Here is a 19,173-nt window from a genome sequence, read left to right on the forward strand (position 1 = left end):
AAGCACTTTTCATTGTCGGGAGTGGGGAAGGGTGTTTTTTGGCATCTGGAGGAGAGGCCAGGCTGTGGCCACACACCCGACAGCGCAGGGACGACGGTCCCCACTCCAGAGAACTAGCCAGTCCGCAAGGTCACTGGTGTCCCCGCGGAAGAACTGTGCCCAACCGGCTGGGGTAAACCCGAGTGAAAATTGCAGCTCGTCCAGGGAGTTCCCTTTGCAACCAGTGTGGGTGCCCTGCCCTTATGAATGGTCCGCCGTGCCTGCAGCTGGCACCCCGACTCCCTGAACAGAACCGGGGCTCCGTCCCGAGGACACAGAGTGGGGGGTCGGGGGATGTGACACTGGCGGGGTGGTGGGTTCGCCCCAGGCACTTCCGAAAGTTGAGTACGGACATCTTTACTCCTCCTGTCGTTAATGATGCGGTGGCTTTCGGCTCCGTCCGAGGGAAGTAAAATCAGCCCCTCACTGTGAACTCTGCCCCTCCCTCTGCCTTTCAGCTCCTGGTGGTCGAACTTCTGTGTGGACGTGAGCACAGCGAAGAGCATTTCCCTCTGTCCTATAATCAGCGTTACCCCTGTCTGCTGTCTGACCCTGGACTGTGAGAGTTTAAACGACTAAACGGGACTTCTGTTCTGACAATATAGATGTTCTCTGCAGAGCCAAGGAAGTTTTTTTTTTTTTATATTGCTTTGTTTTGTTTTGTATCAGCTCTTTGGTTTTTCTGGAGTTTGTCATTTCGTTTTTTTCCCTTTCACTGTTTGACGTAGGCTATTTTAAAGGGTTGTTTGCAAAACACCGTTTCTATCTGGAATAAAAGAGTGAGCAGGAGGAGACAGGCACTAACCCTGACCAGGCTCCTCGGAAACTGTGAACCTGTACACTGCTTTTGAAGGATGACAACTGAGGAATCTAGTTGATGTGAAAGGAAGCACGCAGCCCTGGCTGGTGTGGTTCATGGCTTGAGCGCCAGCCTGCAAACCAAAAGGTTGCTGGTTCAATTCCCAGTCAGGGCACATGCCTAGGTTGTGGGCCAGGTCCCCAGTAGGGGGCGTGCAAGAGGCAACTACATATTGATATTTCTCTGCCTCTTTCTCCCTGCTCCTCTCTCTAAAAATAGTGTTTTTTAGAAAGTAGGCGTGCAGACCGAGTGCTAATATCATAAAGCTGCGCACCTTATGTTCAGTAAATGTTTGGTGGATCTTGTTCGACACATGCACCTGTTCGAGAATAGTTGGACTGGATGCCATTCGTTCAGACCCGAGGAAAGTCTCTCTGGAGGCGTTCGTCAGGTGAGATGGCGTGACTTTGCACAGCGTGTGGAGACGAGGGGCGGCAGCGGACCGGCTAACCCCGTTACCACCGCAAGCCTTTGTCCGTATCGTCTGCTGTACAGACAAAGGACTTTAGTGACGCGTTGCTCAGACTGCCCACGGGCAGGAAGCTAGTCCCCCACTGCCGTGACACCAGCCACAGGGACACCCCAGGGCTGCTGAACACACACCCTGCCCGCAGTTCCACCTGTGAACCCTGCTGGACTTCAGCGGCAATTTAAATGGCGTGCTTCCCGGGGCTCCGCACAGCAACGGGGGCGGGTTCTTGGATTCCCAGAGGCCGTGGAGCCCGGTCGTTCCACCTGTCCTCCGGCTGCTACGATATCGTATTTCCGCAGATCGTTTTTATATGCAGTGTGGCTGTGTTTTCTGTTACTCCTGATCGGCTAGTTTGTATTAAAGGTAAAATTTACATACAGTAAAACACACAGATGTTAAGTACAATTCATGGAGTTTGGGCAAATGCTCCTGTATACCCATGGAACCAACATCTTCATTGATTGCTTTTCTTTTGGGGAAATTTTGGGCAAATATGCATTGGAGATAATACTCAAAGATCTCTGAAACAGAGCCCTGACCAGTGTGGCTCAGCAGGTAGGGCATCGCCGCACAAAACAAAGGGCTGTCAGTTCGATTCCAGGTCAGGACACGTACTTGGGTTGCCAGCCAGGTCCCCGGTTGGGGTGTGTATGAGAAGCAGCCATGGATGTTTCTCTTACACATTGATGTCTCTCTCCCTCTTTTTCTTCTTCCCTTCCACTCTCTCTCTCTCTTAAATCATAATAATAATCTCTGAAAAAGAAGTTTTGCTTTCAAGGAAAGTTGGTTTTTAAAAATGGTGGTATAGTGCATGTAACATCCATGCCACGATCAGCGACATTTAGCACACCCTCGCGGCTGCGCAGGCGTCCCGATGCCCTGAGGGTTGCCAGTCCGATCCCGGTCGGGACACGTGCCGGAGTCAACCAACGAACCAATGAATGCCTGAGTACGAGGGACAACAAATCTCTCTCTCTCTCTCAAATCAATAAATAAAAAGTTTTAAAAAGAAAAAGAGAAGAAAGGAAATCCAGTCGACACTGAGCAGTCACTTCTTGGTCCCCCAGCCCAGGCCCCGGCAACCACTGATCTGCTCTCTGGAGTTGCCTAACCGGATACTTCATGCAAATGAAATCCCAGGCTGTGCCTTTTTCTGTCCGACCCCCCCACCTTCTGTATCAACGTAATGTTTTCCAGGTTCATCCACTTTGCGCCGTGGGGCAGCACTCCATTTTCCAGGCCGCTGACGCTCCATTGCATGCACCGACCGGGCTCCGTTCGCCCGCCCACTCGCGTGCGGCTGGGGTGTTTCCAGCTCGTGGCTACCGCGCCGCGGTGAGCGTCTGCGTCCCAGTTCTGCTTGAACGCTTGCTTCCCGTGCTGAGAAAGACAGTCCACTTGCCGCCCCCGTGGCCCAGCTCTCCGAGGTAAAAGTGGGCTTGCGCCATGGCACCTGGTCTCCTTGCAGCCTGGCGCTTGCTCTGCAACAGACAGATGAGAACAAGGTGTTGGCGGAGCCACCGAGGAAGGAGCGGTGAACGCCAACCGTGCTGCGTGGCGGGGTTTCCGGCAACACCCTCGGCCGGTGCACAGGAACTTGAAAACTCCCAGAGGCTGGGGGTTGGGGGCAGAAGGGGGCACGGGCGTATCTTCAGTCACCAAAACCACGCACCTCACAGATGCCAGTGCGTCGGACCCCTGGATCCCTGGGTACCCCTCCACTAGCGTCCCAGCAGCTGGGGGCCGGGGGCCTGCCTACAGGGATGGTTGGGGGTCTGGAGGGCATGGGGGACGCCCAGAGCGGGAAGGAGACTAGGTGATGCCTGAAGGGCCACCTGGCCTCCTGCCTGGGAGGGGAGGGTCCCGGAGGCTGACAATTGGAGACTGGAGAGCAAATTCCAGGAACAGCTGGAGAAGAAGGGGCCCCTGGTCAGAGACGGGACATTATTTCAAGACCGTCCAGAGCCCGAGGGCTCAGATCTTTGCAAGGTCTGTGGACAGTGCCCGTATCGTTCTGTTCACAGACGCCTGTCTTGCTGCTGACGACTTCAGAGCCAAGCGTGAGGTGGACCTGGCCACGTGTCAGTCTGTGGAGAGTGACATCAATGGACTCCCAAAAGTCCCTGACGACACCAATGCCGCTCGGCTGCCGCTGGAGACAGAGGCCGACGCTGTCAAGCAGGAGCTGCTCTCCGTGGAGGAGAACCACGAGGAGGAAGTGACGGCAGAGCCGGACGGCCAGCGCTGCGCTGACCGTGGCGTTGGGCGCCCCTGAGTCTCAGGACCTCAGCAAGATCGGGGTGGACTTCTGGGCCCAGCATGACCAGTGGCTGGGAAGAGCAGAGAGGAGCCGGATGCCTGTGGGTCCCGGCAGACAGTGGAGCAGGGGTCACCGCGCAGACCTCCGAGCTGGGAGCTGCTGAGAGGACACTCACGGAGCTCAGACGCACAGTCGGTTCTGGCAGCGGGACCTGGACTGAGGAAGTTGCAGGCCAGCTTGGAGCACAGCCGAGGGAGGGGCCCACGCGCTGCCCCAGGCAGCAGCTCAGCGGGGTCCCACTGCACTGGAGTTGCAGCGGCCCAGACCCAGACCCCGGGCAGAGGGGCAGCGCCAGGCCGCGGAGCACGAGGCCCTGCTGAACACCACGGTCAAGCCAGAGGCTGAGACCGCCGCTGCCGCCGCCCACTGGGAGAAAGGGGGAACTTGGATCTTGGGGGTGCCCTGCACAACAACCACTCCAAGTGCAATCAGTCCAAAAGACTGACCCCCGCCACAGGGCTGTGGACCACCCTGTGGTGTCTGAGGCCAGCGACACCAAGGTTCACGACAGCGGAAGTGGGCACCGCTTTTGAGAGGGGCAAAACTTTTTTGAAAAGTTCAGAGATCAAAAACCACTTTTTAAAATCTCATTTAAGGGGCGGATGTTGACAACTACTATTTTTACTTTCTGTAACTCTTAAGAGGAAAAGACATCCCAAGCCCTTAGGAGGTGACAGCAGCTGGGCACAGGTTAAGGCTGAATCCAGTGGCTGAGGCAAGGACTGCCACAAAATCGTGGTGACCGAGCCGATCTGGGGGAGGAGGAAATGAGGTCACGGGAGCAGAACTCCCGTGGGAGTTCAATGCCTGGCACATGACCACGTGGCCACCGTTGTCACAGACAGAGTGGGGGAAACCCAGCATTCTTGCCTCCCAACATTGTTTTCCTCCAAAAAAAAAAAAGGAAGCTTTTTTGGCCTGAAGATGTGTTCGCTGGAATGAAATCCTGGGGCCCAGGATCCAGCAAATGGGCGAAGAGATGCCTCCTGGTAGTGAGACGCTGCTGGTGAGATAGAAAGTGATACGGTTTCCACCCAGTGCTTGGAAACGCAAACACACGTCGTGTATTCCCTTCCTGGTCGCTGATGTCTTTACTCGAGCTGGGACGGCTCACGCTTCCAAACAGCACGTGATTCGGCTCTGCAATCAGAACAGAACTAGCTCCGGTGAGCTAAGCAGCTAATCTAATCACGCGGTGGCCGGGGGTGGGGGGTGGCCTCGGTGCTTTTCCACCACAAATGTGCTCTTTGGCTGGTCCCCGGACGCCTGGCGGGGACACGCATGTGGGGTGTCATCTGTCCCAGCACCTGCTGACTTCAGAGGCGTCAGCGTCCTCAACGACTGCGGACTCCCATCCCCCCCGCCCCGTCCAGGTACCCGGCTCAGCTCCTGGCCCCTGGGGAGACAGACCGGGTCCCAGACCGCGAGAGATCACCATGAGATTGCAGATTGTCGGCCGGCTTGTTTATGTGACTCAAAAAGAAAAGAGAGGAAGGAAACTCCCCTGTTACAGACCAAAGAGAAGCCAGCCCCTTGGTCCTGGCCCTGGTCCAGGCTCTGTTAGTTCACTTACATACTTTATAATGCTTAGTCAATATGGAAAATGACACTATTGCTTAGCAACCAAAATTGCAGCGCAAATTAGATCTGAGAGGCCCAGGACACGGAGCGGGAGACATGGTGAGGAGAAGGGGCCAGGATGCCTGGGCTGCAGGCTGACGCCCCCCTGAGCACACAGGTGGCCCCTAATGACCACAGGTAAGTGAGTGGAGCCCTTTGTGGGCGGGGCACGGCACCGCGCTACACGTTCGCAGCCTCCTCACTTCTCACGACAACCCCAGGGGTAGATACAATGACTACTTCCGTTTTCTCACGAGAACAAGGAGGCACAGAGAGGTTCAGTATTGTTCAAGGTCACACAGCCAGGAAGAGGCGGGTCCAGAATTTGAACTTCTGTCCCTGGCTTTTGGCATCATGCACACTGACCCAAGATGCAGTTCCTTGTGCCCAAAATATCCTTTCCGAGCGGCCTGTTCCTCCTCTGTAAGAAATGTTCCTGATGCGGCGCCGGCCCTCCCAGGGGACGGGCGGGAAGGGGCTGCGGGCCCTGCGGATGGAGCGGCCCTCGTTTCAATTTCTTCCCCTGGGAGGTGTAGCAGACAGTCTCCAGGGACAGAGGAGCGTCTGGTTCGGGCATCTCCCGCCCAGCAGGGCTCCACTTCCTCCACTGGCCCGAGACGAAGCCGCTTGCAGACTTCCGGGAGCCGAACGTTCAAAAATGGCCTTTGAATGTCCAGGCTTCACCCTAGAAGCCCCTTCCTTTCCCAGAACCCTCAGCTGTCTTCTGGAAGGTCTGAGGCCGGGGAAGGATGACTTTCCAGCCCAGGCGACAGGTGCCTGCCTGGGCACCTTTAAGCCTGGGCAGCCGCCTGCCAGCCGCGTCCAGAGCTCTGAGGTCATTTCACGATACCAGAGGCTTGGCACCTTGGGGGCCCTTGGGGGGTTAGAAGGCCCAGGGTGCCTGAGTCTGACGTCTCACGCCCTGGCACAGGGGCAGAGAGGCCTGGGAGGAGCAGCCCGCCCTCCGCTGCCCGGGGCTCCGGCCCCTGCCTGCCTGCCTGCCACACAGGGCCAGCCTTGGGCTCTGGGGCACCCACAGAGGAGGAAACAGGGCACCTGTTCTGAAGACCTCAGAGGCTCTGAAAGGGGACCCGGCCCCCTCCGGCAGCCCCACTCGTGTTGATGCCGGCAGCAGTTGCTGGGAGACAGCAAGCATCGCAGGTGCCGGCAGCAGGGTTTCCCCGGGGCTCCGGCTGCCACAGGCGGGCGCCGGCAGCTGCCTGGGGCAGAGGTGCTGCCCACATCCTTGGCCTCTGCGGGAGCCAGAGGTCACGGCCCGGAGCCGCTGGCTTTGCTGAGAAACCACTTGCCTCTGTGGGGCATCCCTAGGGCTCCGGTTGCCAAGGAAACCACAGTGGCTGGGGCTGTGAGCTCACAGGCCACCAGGCACCCTGCCAGAACTCACACTCTCCACAAAAGGTCTCAAAAGCTGGTCCCCACCCCGCGGCCTAAGGACAGATGAGAAATGTAGGCCAAAGTATGTAAGTCAATGCCCCTGTTGTCCTTGTCAATGCTCCTTTCTTTGAAACACCAGCCTCAAGGCTGAGGTCATGACCTTCCTGTTACTTGTTGGTTTGGTATTACCTGGATTTCCTGAAATGGTGGTGCAGGAGGAGCTGGGGTGTTTCACAAACACCTTTTCACAGGGCAGAGCCCTTCACAGCCCCATTCCATGGCCCCTCCTCCAACCTCTGTCTCCCCCTCTCTCTGTGTGTCCTCTGAAAACCCGAAGTCTTGGGGTGGCAGGGAATGATGGGAAAGCGGACAAGCTCACTAGATGGGGCCGGAGCCTTGGGGCCTGGTACGGTGAGGTCACAAAGGAAGGGCGTGGTTGGCATTACCTGGGGAAACATCACAAAGGAGGTGATGTTCGAGCTGAATCTGGAACTGTGGCTGCTGCTGGCCCAGGCTAGATGGGTGGAGGGGGCTGGAGAGCGGAGGTGGGAGCTGGGGACACATGGGTGAGCCATACTTAGGATGTTGCTATCGGGGCCTCTGGGCCAGTGGGGCCACGTCAGGCCATGGAGACGGAGCCGTCACTGGGCACCAGGTAATGGCGGGCTCTGGGGGGCCAGCTAAGACCCGCGGACTCCAGCCTGTGTATCAAGGTCCTCAGCACCCACTGTTTACTGTCCAGTGATTTCAAAATTCCAGACTGGACCTTGGCAGGCGGGCGGCGGGGGGATGGGAAGGCTGGTCCAACGGGGGTACCGTGGGTAGCTTCTGGTACTGGCCAGAATCGGGCCTTCCAGGATACTACGGAGTGGGGGTGGGGTCTCTCAGTCTGCAAACTGGGGGGTCCTGGATTTCCTAGTGGAGTAAAATGAGACACATTGTTTTTTATAACCCAATTTAATTTCGTTCTGAGCCTCTGTTTTACTGGGTGGCGGAAATGCCATCTCAGGCAACTTGGGGTGCTCACCCCTTTCCTCAGGGCTGCCTCTAATTTCTGGGACCCTTATCAAGGGCACAGGACCCCATCTGCCCACACACTTGCCCTGGTGGCCCCTCTCCCCGGTGCCCTGGGTGTCGGGCCTCCCTCAGCAGTGGGGTGTCGCTCTGTCGCTCCCACCCTTGGGAGCTGCTGGTGGCCCCGGGGCCCTTCTCTGGGTCTTGCTGCCTCCCTGAGCCCTTCCCAGGAAGGGCCTTGGATGCTCTGCCCAGTGGCTCCATGGTCTGGCTCCAGCCTGAGGTTTACAGAGGGTCAGGGTCCTTCTCAAGATCAGCAGGGTCTCTGGCCACTCCACCCTAGGGGAGGGGCTGGGTCTCACTCTTCACAGACCCACCTGCATCTTCAGCATCGGGTTTATCCTTCCTACTTGTTAAGAGTCGTCGGCTTATGAGACGCAAAAGCTGGGAAGAGCGCATTCTCTCCGTTACTTCACCGCACCCTTCCCAGAGGCACCTGGCCAGTCTGGGCTGCTTGAACGGGGCCAAAGGCGCCCCAGCGGGGTCGGGCTCTTTCTCTCTGTGGTCCTGGGACCCTCCTCGGGCTGTTCTGAGCCAGGTATTTTCTTCTTCCTCTGGGTTTCTCCTTAATTATTAGAACAAAATAAGCCAACTTGCACTTCTGCAGCTGTTGGCTGCAGCCCTGGTCTGGTGCCACCTCTGGCAGGTGATCTGGCTTTTCTGCAGGTGACATCACTGCGCCCACACTGTTCTGCCCTCCATGAGGGGTGTGGGCCTGGCCCATCTGTTAGGGCAACTGGGAACCGTGAACCCTGAAGGCTGGTCACGGGTCTTCTCATTCCAGCGCTCAGAGGCTGTGTTTCCTTGGCGTGTGTGCTTTCTGCACCCTGGGATGGTGGCAGAGACAAGCGAGAAAAGCGTCTAGCTTGTAGAAGTTATTGCTAAAAATGAAGCGATGCTTCAGGTCCATTTTTTTTTTCACCAAAAAACATTTTCTCCAGCCATGAACAAACATCCTCTAATTAGCTGTCACCCACAAAGTAACAGCTCTTCCCGTCTCCCCTATTTTCTTTCCATTTAATTTCCAGAAGCAGGAGCTGCCTCTCTTAGAGATTTAAGTGTTTGTGGTTAACAGATTGAGTTCTGTTTTTGCCACTTACTCACCCAATTACTTTGAAGGGGTGATTTGCACACCCCGAGCCTCCATGTTCCCAAATGTGAAGTGGGGATGCAGCTGGTACCCCAAAGGGCTGTGAGAGGGTCCGATGCAGGCACACACATAAGTAACTGCTCAGGCCAGCGTCTGACCCCCAGGGAGCCCTCAGTGAGTGGAGGGGGACCTGGTGTCAGGAACGCCAGGTCGTAAATAAGGGAGACCACACCGAGGGAGGAAGCGAGAAAGGGAAATGCCAGAGATTTCGGGCCACAGAAACAAAGCAAAGCAACATCATATCAACCATAAATAACAGCAGGGCTGACATTTCCTGTCATCCTGCAAAACAAGGAGCCCCTTCCTTTATGTCATTTAAAGGATAAGTCGAGCCCCACCCGCCCTCCCGCCACACACCTGGGTTGGTTCTGGGGAGCCGGCTCCACTGGTGGAGCAGGTGCTGGAAGCGCCCCAGCGGTGCTGCCCTGCCCGCAGCTCCACTCTGCCGCTGGCTGCTGGGGCCTGGGAGCCCCCACCACGGGCTTCTGGGCGAAGTCCCGCCCTGGCAGGCCCCTGGGTGACCCCGGGGGTGGACTTCCGGGATAGGAAATTGGACAGGAATGAGCAGAGAAGCATCTTAGTCCGTGGATTTCAGGAACACCCCTTCCGGTTTGAGAGCTGGACGCATCATCCGGAGTCCGCTGGTTCCGGCATCTGCCTCCTTCACCACCATCACCATCATCACCATCATCACTGTCTCCTTTGAAACCTGGCACTTTTTCTAGTTGCTGGTGCCTCCTCCCATCACACTGGGGCCCCTTGGACTTTCTCTGAAACCCTGATCAGGCCTCCTCCTCCAGGAAGCCTCTGTCACTGTGGCAACCGGCAGAGGCAGTCAGACCCCAAATATCTATTGAGGGCCTACTATGTGCCAGACCCTGTTCTGAAAAAAAGCACAATATCACGTTGCTGCCATCAGACAACCAATTGCAAGTGTGATCAAGTGGAGAAAAGGGGACGAAGCCACCAGGGAGGAGCCTCCAAGGAGAGTCGCCTTCTGCAAGGTCCCCGGGCCAGACCCCAGGCCAGTCACCGTGCCCACCACAGGCCAACGGCTCCATCTCACTGGCCGCTGTTTCTTGCCACATGTCCCCATTGCTCTGCTGGGCGGACGGTCAAGTGACTTCATGGTGACACGGTTGGGAGGGGACTCTGGGGTATGTCCAGACTGTGAGCTCCCCACGGCCAGGAAAACCCCTTGCGCCTGCAATGCTACGGCCGACAGTGGACATTCAGGCCTGCGTGTGGTGCAGCAAAGAAAGCCATCGACAAGATGAGAACGCAGCCTATCGAATGAGAGAAAAGATTTGCTAATCATATATGTGATAAAGGCTTGATATCCGAAATACATAAAGAACTCAGACAACTCAATTACACACACACAAATCTGATTGAAAAAATGGGCAAGAGATCCGAATGGAGATTTCTCCAAAGAAGGCATACACATGGCCAACAGGTACGAGAATAGATGCTCAACATCACTGATCGTCAGGAAAATGCAAACCGAACCCCCGGTGAGAGATTGCCTCCCATCGGGTAGAACGGCCGCCATCAAAAAGACGGGGTAACAAGGGCCAGCGAAGATGTGGCTCACAGGGGACCTCTGTGCCCTGTCGGTGGGGACACAAGTGCACACGGCCACTGTGGAAAGCAGTGTGGAAGCTCCTGGAAAAATCAAAAGTAAAAGTAGAACTATTATGATCTAGAAATCTCACTTCTGGGTATTTATCTGCAAAAATACCCCCTTGAAGAGATACCTGCATCCCCATCTTCAGTGCAGCCTTGTGTGTGTCCAGTAGCCCAGACGGGGCAACGGGAAGGTGGATGGGAGAGGAGGGCGTGGCGCACACAGGGTGGAGTTTGTCCCACCAGGAAAAAGGGACCTCGCCGTCTGCAACCGCAGGAGTGGACCTGGAAGGCGCGTGCTCAGTGACGTCGGTCAGCCGGAGTGAGACACATGATGTCACTTACACGGAGACACTAAGCGCAAAAGCAACAACGATCGCCACACAAGCTCCCAGACCCTGAGAGAAGTTTGCTGGTGGCTTACGGCAAGGGGCTGGGGTGGGCAAAACGAGCGAAGGGGGCGGAAAAGCACAAACTCCCACTCCTGAGGAAGTCCGGGGGTGTGAGGCCCCTGTGCGGGTCACTTTGCAGTGTTTACAAGTATCCAGTCACACTAGGCTTTGCACCTGACTTCAGTACATGCCAATTATATACCTCAGTGTAAAGAGGCCGTAACTCGGTTTTCTAAAAAAGGAGTAAATGAGGAGTAGATCAATACTCCTCACTTAGGGGAAGAACAGTCAATAGGAGCCTTCATCATTGCCCCCCATGAGGCAAAATTTCGGGGGCCTGAGCTGTTTTCTGTGCTTCCCTGTCCAACTCCTGACTCACAGCAGGGCCCCCACAGACCCCATGGTGCCAGGTGGATGGATGAATGGATACACGCCCGAAGGCAGAGAATGCTAGTATGTATCACACCGTGCAACTCAGCGCTCCGCACTCTGAAAATGTTTCACCATTAAACTAACGAATGCCACTGTTAACAATGTGCATGCCACTTAGCAAATGACCAAAATAACTTCTCCCATTATCATCCATGGCTATTTATAGATATTCTACAGCCACGTGACTGCTGGATTTCCTAGCAAGTTTAAAAAAAAAAAACCAACACCGGGGGAAATGTGGGCTGTGCCTAAATCTAAAAGACTCTCCATGTGAGTTCCAGGTCACCCGTGGAGTCTGGCCTTTGCCTTCTGCTGGGGCCGAGGCCGCCAAAGTGAGCCGACAGGGGACAGGGAGGAGGTGCCCTGGGCCAGTCCAGCTGCTTGGGGAGCATGGCCGTCTCAGCCATATTCTCTGGAATTCACTTTTTCTATGTTCAGCGTCATTATCTGGTTTCCATAAGATTTCACGAGGCGCAAGGTAAATATTAGTACAAGTATTCCTCTGCAAAAAGAAGGCATTTCATCCAAGGAAATACAGTTGGCTCGTAGGGACGGATGCTGTTTGGACAACTGACTCTGTACGAAGTCAGCGTTGATGGGACTTGTTGACGGGACTCTCCGAGCCGGCTCCAGGACTGAGTCAAGGCCCCCACCTCTGTCTGCTCAGGATGATCCTCTGCCAGAGTCAGAGCCAGAAACGGTACCCGGCGGACAGACCAAGGCTGAGGGCAGAGATTCCCGGCTGAGTAACCCCGGGGCTTTCCCATCGCCTACCTGCTCTGCAGGGCGGGCCCTCGGTCATGTTCATTGTCAACCACCAACCCTCTTCCTGTCCTCCCCGCCAAGGCGGAGCAGAAGACCTTCCTTTGCCACCAGCCTCAGGAACCTCTTTCTTCCTCCTCCTTCCTCTCTCGCTAGGAACATTTTCTTTGAAACAAACAAAAACTCCAAAGATCAGGAAAGGTGTGACTCTGCAGAGACAAGGTGGCCTTGTCTTCTGTGCCACCGGTCCCAGTGCAGTGAGGTGGCTGGAAAGAGAGGGGAGGGGAGATGGGCCCTCTGTCCCGCCGGTGCCTATGGCCGATGCCCCGCCCGCCTGTGGGCCTTTCTCAGCCTTGTGCACCCACTTGGGGGCCCAGCTCCTATTTCCTGCTTCATCCTGAGACCTCCTCCTCCATGTGTTGGAGACTCTGCCCCAGGCCTCTTCCCTGCCTCCTCATTGTTCTGTGTTCCGGGAAGCCTCCCTTCCAGGGTTCTTTTGCTAAGCTGCGTCCAGATGGCTCCGTGTGCCACGGGAAGCCGGTGGGGGCTGGCATGCAGGAAGCGGCAGACCCAGGCCTTCCGCCTCTCGCTCCGCTTAGGTGGCTGTGCCTCCTCCACAGACCCAACTCGCGGAGCACAGCCCTCATGGGGCTCTGACTCCTTTGGGGCAGCCCTGTGGCTGCATGTTCACTCCCCGGGGAAGCCGTGGCCCTGGGCTCGCTTCTGCCGGCCGGGGTGGACTCAGGGCTGTTCAGCTTCTCATCTCCTCCCTCGTCCGTGTGGCCAGTTCCTCTCATTCAGTTCCCTCTGTTGAAAGACCTGCAGCAAGTTTCGGACCCCGACGAGTACAGAGAAGCACCAGGAGTCGACCAAGGGGGTTCCCCGGGGGTTCGTGCACAAAGTCACCAGTGAGAGGGAGAGTCGGGAAGGTCATCGGTCTGCGAGACTCACCCGAAGCTAAGTCCCCAGCTTCAGCCTCTGAAAACCCAGACAGCAAAGAGGAAGAGGAGCCCTCCGCTGCTCCTGTACCTCCGGAAACCCGCCAGGCGTTTACAAACCCGCCTCCTTCCCTGCTCCTCCCTCCCAGGCAGAGCTACCCCGCCTGCCCGTGTGGGTTGCTCTGTGGTCCGGCGGGGCCTCTCATTAGCCGTCACCGTGTAAAGAAACAGATCACAGTGGGACTTAATTTGGAGCCACTGAAATAGGTGGATGTAAGGGACCTAATTCCCTCTGCTGTTTCCGGGTGGTGCCGCCGAGACTGTGAAGGCTCGAGGGCCCCGGCTTCCACGTGCCGGCAGGGACTGGCCTGCGGGAGGGGGGCGGGGAGGCCGAGGCCGGGCTGCCAGGCGCTGCCTGCTGAGGGTTCTGTGGTCATGTTCTTCGTGGAAACGGGCCGTGGTGGGCGACGGGGCCAGAAAGGAGCAGAGCCAGCCTGGTGGTGTCGAAGCAGCCGCCCCTTGGCTGTGGGGTCCTTAGACGATGTCGCCCAAGTCCTTGCTGAAAGGATGACGTCCAAGCCACTCGCAGGGGCCCCCAGAAAGCAGGACCCGCCCACTTCCCCTTTAGGACACATATCTTTTAAAAGGAAGGAAGAAGGGGGGGAAGCCACGGTGGATGTTTGTTGCTGTCTGCGGATTTCACCCACAGTCTGGGCCACACGGCTCTCGACCAGCAGTCGTCTCCAGGGGCCTGGCTTTCGGAAGAACCCGACTGGCCGGCTGGCCCGTGGCCCAGGCCGCCCCTGCGCAGCAGGCCTTCCTGGACAGCGAAATGGGGAGCTCAGGTGCAGCAGCCGGTTTCGGCCACAGAGAGAAGCAAGTGACAGCGCTGGCGTGTCTCCTCTTTCTGGTTTTGTAAGCGTCCGCTGAGTGCTCACCGTGTGTCTGGCACCGGGCGTGGGCCTCCATCCAGCAGGTCTCATTGTGAGAGACACCAGGGCACAGAGAAGGGAGGCAACCAGACGGAGGTCACACAGCTGCAAGGGCAATGTTCGGACCCGTCACCCCCGGACGCAAAATAAACATCTGGGCAGGCAAGGGTCCGCAGCTGGAGAGGCAGGGGGCAGGGTCCCAGCCTGGGGGTGGTGGGAGTGAGCTGATGTGGAAGTTGGGCCCAAAGGAGAAGGTGGGGCAGGGGGCACCCGGCCGGGAGCGAGACATCTGGAGCGCGTTCCTCTTTCATCTGGACCTTTGACCTGAAGGCGCTGTCTGGAGTGTGTCTTCCTTCCAGATGGTTCCCCTCTCCCCCTCCAAAAAGCAAACCGAAGTGCTGACTGGGTGCGAGGGCTTAGGGGAAGTGAGAGGACCGAGGCTTTTCTGAGTCGGCCTGGTTCCTTGTGTCCTTTGCTCTCAGGTACAGTGTTTTTAAAAAGCGGTTATTGGAATAGCAGCCCTCGGCTGGAAACATAGGCGTCGAGTCAAACACAACGCAGAACCCCACATTACGAAGACCTGCGCACGTTTTAAACCCGATGATGATTTAAATTGCACTTGACAGGTAATTTATTTGGAGAGATGCAGAGAGAGGAGGGGTCCTCCTGTGTTACATTCATGCGATCTTTCTGAACGGCTTTATTGAGATATAATTCGTGGCTAAACATCTCAGCCCCTTCGAGGGTACGGTTCAGCTGTTTTCCAGCAAATCCAAAGTGGGGCCGCCATCCCCACAATTAGGGTCGGAACATTCTGGTCACCCCAAGAGAAACCCCCAACCCTTCAGCGACCGCCCCTGTTCTCGGTCTGTAGGGTCTGGCCTGCACCAGACACTTCCCGGACCTGGAGGCACGCACCGTGCAGTCTTCTGGGACCAGCTCCTGCTCGGGGTGTTCCCGAGGTTCATCCCGTCATGTGTCACCACTTCGTCCCTGTCTGTGGACGGGAGACATTTGTTGTGTGGCTGGAGCAATCTCGATTACCCACGTGCCCCCCAATTTGGCTGGTTTCCGCTTTTCGGCCCTGACGAATGATGCTTCTATGAACAGGGTGTACACGTTTTTGTGTGGACGGAGGTTTTATATTTTCTCTATATACTGCTGGCCCCAACGGCAGCTCCTGTCACGCTGTGGTCTGTAGTGGCTGTCCCATTTCACACTGCCACCAGCAGGCCGGGGGGACCCCAACTCTCCCCTGTCCTTGCTTCCACTGGTTTTTCCATCTTTTTAAAAAGATTTTATTTATATATTTTTAGAGAGAGGGAAAGGGAGAGAGAAAGAGAGGGAGAGAAACATCAATGTGTGGTTGCCTCTCACACACCCCCTACTGGGGATCTGGCCTGCAACCCAGGCATGTGCCCTGACTGGGAATTGAACCGGCAACCCTTTGGTTCTCAGGCCAATGCCCCGAGTCCACTGAGCCACACCAGCTGGGGCTCCGTTTTTTTATGCTCGCCACCCTCCTGGCTGTGGTGTGGCATCTCGTTGTGGTTTGGTGTGTATTCCTTGATGGCCAAGGACGTCGAGCACCTGTTCACGTGTCCAGTTTTCCTGGACTCCTCTCTCTAACCAGCCCCGCCCACACTGCTCCTTCAGCCGGCCCCACGCCTCCGCTGACCGCTCTGCAGGCGGCCGCACTGCGCTTTCCAGATCCCATCTCACTCCCTAAAACGCAACCCCAAACCTTGTCGCTGTCGGCCTGACACCTTGAATGACCCCCAGCTACCCCCAGGACAGAGCCCAAACTGCTGGGTGTGATCTTCAAGACCCCACACAGTCTGTCTGTGACCTGCCTCTGTCCCACCTCCCGGTCCCTCCAGCGCAGCTGTGCGGGGACTTTGCCCAGGCTGTTCCCTCTGCTGTCCTCCCTCCCCTGACGTGTCTACTCGTGCAGCAGTTACTGCTCCTCACACAGAACCTGAGCAAAGCGCACCGGCCCTCCTTCTGTGTCACTCTGGGGACCGGCGCTGTCATCGAGACCCATGTCAGGAGAGGCCACATACAGCCCACAGGCCAAATCCACCCGGCCACCTATTCTTGTATAATGCATGAGCCAAGAAGGATATTTTACAGTTTTTTAATGGCTGAAAATAATTAAAAAGTAGCCCTGCCTGGTGTGGCTCAGTGAATTGAGCATCAGCCTGCAAACCAAAGGGTCACCAGTTTGATTCCCGGTCAGGGCACGTGCCTGGGTTGTGGGCCAGGTCCCCAGTAGGGGGCGCTCACAAGGCAACCACACGTTAATGTTTTTCTCCCTTTCTTTCTCCTCCCTCCCCCTCTCTATAAATAGAAGATAAAATCTTATAAAAATAATTAAAAAGTAGCATATTTCCTGACACAGTTTCAGTGCCTATAAATAAAGTCTTGGTGGAATTGCAGCCGGCTCACGTGCGGACCTCTCTCTCTAGGGCAGGGAGAGCAGAGGTGTCCTCATGGCTGCGGCAGAGACTGTGTGACGCACAAAGCGTACGATGTTTACTGTCTGGCCCTTTACTGACAGTGTCCCTAAAACCCGCAATGAAGTCTGTGTGAGCGGCGGCACCGACCCTGTGCACCCGCTGTGGGAGAACCCTGGAGACCCTGGAGACCCTGCATCCAAGTTCCCCTCCAGCTCTCGCCACCTGTCCACTCTGATGTTTATCCTAGGTATCAGGCAGGGTCCTCCCCACACAGACCTGCGCTCCGCACCCTGGGGCCGGCGCTGAGTGTCGTTACCAGCCTCTGTGTCCTCGGATTCCCCGGTCCGAGAGTGTGTCACGGCATGGAATGGCATACCTTCTGGGTGAGCTGCAGATGGACTAAGCCGACCCTAGGCATTTCAGGATTAATGTAACTCATAAAAAGCAATGATGGCCCTTGCCAATTTGTGGTCCTTGGTGCAGATTCAGTGCCAACAGGAATACCCTGTCTGGCTTCTGGTGAAGAAGGAAACTTGATTCAGTGGCAATGGCTTGATTGTGCTACAGCCCAGCTGTGAGAACAGCAACCTGGGCCAGGCCCCTTTCCAGCGAGACAGCTCTGCCCCGCCACACTTAGGTTCCCTTCGGTCTGCTCTGGCCTGCGCTGCACTGCTCTGTTCTGTTCTGGGGAGACATCTTTGGAGTTTCTGCCCAGCTGGGGAGACAAGGTCTGAATTCAGTCTTTGGTGGAACTCTCTGAGCCAGAGACGAACTGTCTTATATGGTCCCTGATTGATCCATCCTCATGCAAATAAGAACTCTGAATCCCCACAGTCTGATTGGTCCAAAAGGCACTGTCCTGGTTGGTCAGAACAGAGCTGCTCTGATTGGCTGCAGCTGCACCGCTCGCTCAGCGTGAGCCTCAGTCCTATTGGTTAAAATAGGATCCCAGCAACTCCTATAAGGACTGGCTCGGCCACAGGAACACAGTGTAGGCAGGCAGTTCAGTGGAGGCTGCTCCCTGAAGTGTGGTTTGCGTGAGAGACCCCTGGGCAGAAATGGCTGCTAGGCCCTGCTTTTAAATTTCAGCCTAATCAGTCACCAGGAGCCCTTCTGAGCAGGTGTCTTCCCCCCACCACCCAGGGCTCACACCCTGCTGGCAAATTTCTAGAGTCATTGTTGCTGATTTTAAACACATTCCACGTTTCAGTATAACTTGTATGGTTTCTTCTCTCTCTCCTCCCAGAGAAGTGCTGATTATCCTATTTCCTTGAGTGAAATTACGATCCCTGTAGCTGCAGTGGGTGTCAGACAAGGCCGATTGGCTCGAGACAGCCTAGGCTGCACAGGGTCGAGAGTCGGGCCTCTGGGACGTGGCGCCAACCGGGGTAAGTTGTTGCTCTGGCGAAATCAGAGCTCCTGGCGAAGAGGAGGCCTGGGCTCAGTTTGGAGAAGGCGGCGGAAGAATTCTGAAGCCGTTGCACTCAGGAACTATTTGTGGAATGCAGGGGGAAGGCCCCGGCCGGGTATCAAACCCGTACTTTGTGCTCTGTGCTGGGAACAGGAGACATCGGGCCTTCCACATCTCCTTCCGTCCCTACAAATAGCTGTCTGGGTCAAAGGCACAGACCCAGAGGGGCGACGCCACACGTCCACATGGGCCCTGTCGAGGTTTGCGCTCAAGTCCCAGTTTCGCTGGTGCGGGGTATGCACGTCCGTCTACCTGCGCGCTGCCTGGGTACCGAGAGCTGGCTCCTCCACCGCGGGCCTTCCACAGGCCTCTGCTGCACTCGGCTTCTCTGAGACCAGTTCATCCTCCGCAGGAGATGAGTTCGAACCTCTTAACGCGAATTAGAGGGACTAGATTCTAGGGCTGCCCTGTGTCTCCGCCGCCATCTGCGTCTTGAGCCTCCTCTCAGCTCCCCCGCCGCCCCCCCCCCCGCCAGCTCCCCAGATCAGTTGAACTGAACCCCAAGTCATCGCTGAGACTATTTGGTGCTTAGCGTGCGCGGTTCTCAGCAGTCTCAGCTGCACTGTCTCATTTCTGTCCCACGACGTAGCTGCAGTGATCAGTCCTGCTTTAGAGATGAGGGGACCCAGTGCAGAGTTTGATCACTTGCCTGGGGCCACACGGCCAGTCTGAGATGTTGAACTCAGCCAGGCTCGTTTGGAAAAGCCCACACACTCAGCCAACACGGTCCTCGGCTCTTACCAAGGCCAGTGTTCGGTGGGCCATCTCTCCGAGAAGGGGGCCCGACCCCAGCGGCCCTGCCACAGGCCCTGAGCACAGGCAGGCTGATGGGACCGCACGGCCGCCGCCCTCCCCTCCGGAGGCTGAAAACCCTAAGCCTTCTTGGAATGTGTGGCCATTCCAGGTCTCACGAGTGACTCTGGGTGGGGTCTGCCAGCCCCCCCCCTCCGGCTAGCCCCCTGGGTAAGAGCAGATGGGAGGATGGGGTGCTGTAAGGAGGGACTCTCACTTTCTAGAATTTTAATTTAAATTTTTGTGCATGTTATTTGAGCGTTTACAATGTGTGCGCATTACTTTTGCAAACAAAAACAAAAACGTCTGAAGGAATGAACAGTCACTTGATAGATTCCTGGGGTGGGGGTCGGCCAGCCTGCGGGGCTGGGGGACAACTCTGCATCCTGGGGAGGGCCCAGCCCTCCGCGTGACAGGGAGCCACCTGCCTCCGGAGGGCT

At 56.6% G+C, this 19,173-nt stretch overlaps 1 pseudogene; it reads left to right on the top strand.

Annotated features, from left to right (window-relative positions):
- The first annotated feature begins 3,189 nt into the window (after positions 1–3,189).
- On the top strand, positions 3,190–4,010 carry LOC119046391 (keratin, type I cytoskeletal 18-like; annotated as a pseudogene).
- The last annotated feature ends 15,163 nt before the right edge of the window (positions 4,011–19,173 follow it).

The sequence above is a fragment of the Artibeus jamaicensis genome, unplaced genomic scaffold, assembly GCF_021234435.1.
Source record: "Artibeus jamaicensis isolate MK-2021 breed Jamaican fruit bat unplaced genomic scaffold, CSHL_Jam_final contig_3152, whole genome shotgun sequence".
Lineage (NCBI taxonomy): Eukaryota > Metazoa > Chordata > Mammalia > Chiroptera > Phyllostomidae > Artibeus > Artibeus jamaicensis.